The sequence below is a fragment of the Anopheles darlingi genome, chromosome 2 (genome assembly GCF_943734745.1).
Source record: "Anopheles darlingi chromosome 2, idAnoDarlMG_H_01, whole genome shotgun sequence".
NCBI classification, from domain to species: domain Eukaryota; kingdom Metazoa; phylum Arthropoda; class Insecta; order Diptera; family Culicidae; genus Anopheles; species Anopheles darlingi.
The window spans coordinates 83,416,153-83,421,152 of record NC_064874.1 but is presented as its reverse complement, the minus strand read 5'-3'; positions in this window follow the sequence as shown (position 1 = coordinate 83,421,152).

The window sequence follows — 5,000 nt, the reverse complement described above, 5'->3', positions numbered from 1 at the left end:
GTTGCAAAGGGTAGATACTTGAGGTAGTGCCCCAGTCAATCATTAAATCGAACAAAGCAGGTTCTGTTAGCTGCGAAATTAAATCGTTCCTTCCGTTATCAACGGGTGGGCTGTCACGTACCTGGCAGTTAAGCTAACAAACCCAACAACCCGAACCAACAACCCTTCTTCCCGTGTTTTAGGAAGTATTACTGATTTGGTAGGACGTAACTGGAGTTAGATGATTTCGTTTTGTTTTTGTTTTTCTTTTCATTTAATAAGCTGCAGAGTTAATTATATAAGCTTTATTGCTATTATTTTGCAAAAATACCATAAGTTGTCTATGTAAGTTCTCTAGTTTATACTTTCACCCAATATTTTAGTATTAGGCACGCGTTTTTATAACATATATGGACAATTGTAGAGTGTTTCTTTTAATTTGTTTCATAATTGGTTGAAAAGAATATATTGCAGCGAAGAGTGCGCTTTTGTGTAAAAAAAGAAACACCGGTGGAATAAGAGATTCATCAAACAATTAACTTTCATTGCTAGCCGTAAATATACATAAATAAATTGGTAACGTAGAGAAGAAGAGCACGCTGCAAGGTTTAGAATTAACTAAACTTTCGCTTCGTACGTTTACCAGTAAAGGCAGAAAACAAAGTTCACTTTTCATCTTAGATGAGATGTGAACACCGCTTGATGTACAACGTTATAAAAAGAGAAGAAATAAGACAAGATTTATTGTGCAAACAATATGTTTTTCGCCAGCGTATACACAAACCCTGGCAAAACAGCAGCACAATTAATCATCATATCGACAATATATGTAGTGGTATCATTTACGGGGCAGTTTCATTTTGTTAGGATCAGGTCTTGCGCCCAGTAGCTGTAGCAGTTGATTAGGGATATATGAAAATAAGAAAGGTTTTCCCCAAATTCCGTTTAGTGAAAGAAGCACTCTGCTACCCCTACCCCCAGCCGAACTGGGATTCCTACACTCCTGGATCGGCAACAGGAGAGACAGGATTCCATGGGGTGGCAGACTGATCATTCGAGAGTAAACGTGTGTGTTTTGCGTAATCCCTTTTCAACTTGTCTTTCCGTTTTGTAAACGCCATAATGCAGCTCATTACTAGTAGCGCATCCCAGTCAAGAGAAAGCAAGAGGAGAAGCGGATGGTAGAAAGGGACGAGGAGAAACAAGGCGAAAGAACAATGAAACAAACGATCGTGAAGAAACCTTACAATAGAGATGAATTGAATATAAATTATGAGTTGTTCTATTTTATTTCTTTTGTTTTCTTTATCCTACCGGGATGGTTGGGTTTGTTATGGCTGCGTTTGGGAGATATGGTTTAGTAAATATCGCCTAGCTCGTGTACCAGCAAGTTACAGCTTCTGTGGGCAACGATGTTACCGGCCTTCGATTCAATCTTTGAAGGGCATTCGACTCTCCCTTACAGAATGAGGTTCCTTATCTACCGGTGGTTCTATGTAAGTGCATCATAGCTTATTCTGACGTAAGATTGGAGGTGGCACAGGATTCGACGATAGCATTGCCAAGTTAATTTATTTGCTTATCTACTGCTGGATATATCATAGCCCAGTGATAAAGAGAGTGTTTCCTAATTTCATACGCCATACGTCCACGGCCACGCATACACACTTTCGGAGATTTTCTTTGCAGCATTTTCAGCGTATGTAAAAAGGTACAATTATGATTCCTCCTTCGGAACAGCATGTTTTGACTGGAACCAATCACTAGCACCCGTTTGAATAATACAATCAGTGTTGCAGTACTGCTGCTGTTGCTGCTGATAGTCACTCACCGTACTGTAACAACCGGTAACAACCGAATGTAGGGACTACGTTGCTCGTAGCAATGGTAGACATTTTGAGTATGACACATTTGTTCTTTCGATCTCATTCTAATCGTTTAAAGCATAACGATGAATCAACCGTTCCTTCAATTGTAAATTGCAAGAGCACCGTCTGTCTACTGAAGCATAAAAAAAGGAAAAATGTAACAGTATACTTGTACCGCAAAGCAACATGGACGCAGACGATACGACATTCTCGTGTATCAGAATTGGCCAACCAGCAAATGCCGTTGGCTGGGCATTTCCTATAAACCTGAACTATCCAGTACCGTGACTTCTTCCTTCGGATACGAGCAGCGTGCGTGCTGTGTGCAGGTGGGCAGAAACAATATAAAATCAGGTGATATGAGAATGACGAGCGGAAGAAAAAATAGGGCTGAGTGTTCAAGCATGTAATTATAAGGTGATGCGTGATGTCCTTAGTGATTATTGTACAGACAGGGCTGCATAAGGGTGAGCCATTGTTAGTAATCAAATGAGAGAACGAGGGAATTTGTGAATTTTTTCGTTTTCTCCATCGGTGAGGCACGACATTTTTGGAACGCGAAACAACATTTTCCGAATGTATTAGAGAGGTAGTAAAATCAAGTATTATTCAATCACTTGCAATGTACATAGATGGATGTGGATTACATACAAAAAAGTACCAAGCAAGGAGCGCGAATGTTCGCGAATGATGTGCCCGTGTGGATGCTGAGGGTCTATTTTATGTGTACAAGAAAAACTACCATGAAGCACAACAGTCCACAGTTGAGTGGATGTAAAGGATGTACATAGAATCGCAGTAAAAACGAACCGAATTTTTTTATTTACAATCCACTTTTTGTTCTGTCTGCTGAGGGCCGGTATAACGACGACCGAACATACAACTATAGATTTTCTCTCTAGAGAGCTGGAAATGGAGGCGCATGATCTTTTCAACGTGCGGAAAACGAGAAAGCGAGATATTGCGTGTGAGAGAAAAGAGGAAAAAAAGGCATAGAGGCAGAGAGATGCACAGAAACGAATGGTACGATGGTAATGCGAAAAAGGGGAAACATCTTAAGACCGAACAGATAAAAACAAAATACTTAATACAAATCATATGCAGCTAAGCTGCATTTTATACGAATTTTCTATGTAGGACGAAAACGATCGCTGCGAACATGGGAACGAGATTTATTTTTTTAATCGCACGAATCACTACCACTGGTGGTGATCGGACGAGAATAAATTTCGTAACGTAAAAGTAGACAGTGATCTCTTCTGGGTGTACTGTACAGTAGCCGCCATCGTAAAACCAATAATAAGAATGGGAAAGAATCACTAAATATTCGTGATCGCGCGATAGGAAACATCTAACATGTTGCTCTATCGGTTCTGTATGCTCTTTTCTGCGTATACTTTGTGAGTAAATTCAGCTAGTATGAGTTTGGTGTGTGCTTTCGTTTGATTCATACATTTTTGTGTGGTTTTATTTGCTCTTTTAGGCATTTCTGAATCAATCATGATTGTTGTTGTTGTTGTTTTAGTTTGTTTCGCTTTTGTTCCACGTTTGGCAACAGTGTTGGGCAACAACACAGGAATGATAAGACTCGAAAACTTACAAGTAGAGAAAGTGTGATGTGAAACAGTAATAAGTTTCATGGAACGAATTGTGTATGCTAGGCTAAGATTGAATAAGAATGATTGATTCAGGAAACATGCACGTTGACCCTTGCTGGCCAACTATTGGTAGGCAAAAGTAGTGTATTTATTTGTACTTGGGAACACACCGTAAAGTAAACCGAGGCGCTCGATACTCGGCGAGGCGTAGGAATCGAAGCGGAAAATTAGTCCACTCTCCTTACAAAAGAGTCTTAGACCAGAAACGTATTAACACAGCGAAAAACAATTTTAAATGAATGTAGCAACGTAGCATCAATCTGGAAAAGCGCATAAAAAAGCGATAGAGTAGATGTGGCTAAAAATGGTTGCAAGCCTTTATACGTTGGCATTACTGCTGACGTCAATTATGATTTCATTGTTTTATGTAAAAAATCACCTACAAAATCCCTATTTTCGTACGTCGTACAATCAAATCGAATCAATTTCCTACCAACACATTTCGGAGCTCCCTGTTGCTACTCGCCGTATGGTTCATTTTGGAAGAATAACGCCACCAACAGTGTGTTTGGTTGGAAGTGGGAGGTATGGTAATGACCGGTTAACCGTGTAGCATTATAACAAACATAAAAGCAAGAACAAATGAACAGCATTAGATACGCAACACCAAACCATAGATACTACATAATAAGACAAAAAATGACATTATGACCTGGATAAACCTGGATGTAGATGAGAGAACAATGAAATAGACATACGAAGTAATAGTGGTAAAGGAACACAATACTAGTCGTAATGCACATTTAGTGAAATGGGTAGGAAGTGATTGCTGTCGCACTCAAAACCACTCGTGGTGGGTGAAAACGGGAATAATTTCTTCATTTTAACAACGAAGACAGCGCTCATCAAACAGGGCAGAATACAGCTAAGGTAAGCTGAACGCAGATGGTTAAAGCAAGAAATTGTTCCAAACCTTATGCTGTGAGGGGTAACGATAGCGACAGCGATTGTTTCTGTTCCGATCACAGCGCAACATGAAACATTAACAATAGAGCGATAGATTAAACTGATTTTAACCGATCAGCGAATCTAATGGTAATCATTACAACGATTGCTCCAACAGGCAATCAGCAGCAAAAAATCGGTTAGCCAGGTCCGTGCATCCACATGCCAACAGCTGAAAGAAAGTCATGGACATTGATGGCAAAGGTGAAATTTAATACCCACTGATTATAATAAAAGAGGAAGACCAGACATCAGAAGCACAGGTAACCTTAAAGCAAGATAATATGAGAGACTATGCAGAAAGAAAAGGAAACAGAACATAATAAAAATGTAAAAAAGTTAGGCGACATCGTTTGACGTTCCCTCAGTGTCCATACTGAGGAACGCAAAACATGATACTCGCAAAAACACACAAACAGACACCTAAGCCATAAGTAACAATGCAGAGGATATATATTTTTATTTCTTTTTATACGAACAAATCGGCCGAGAGCAGAAAAAACAATTGCATAACAATAAGCGTGTACTACCCCCCCCCCCCCCCCCCCCC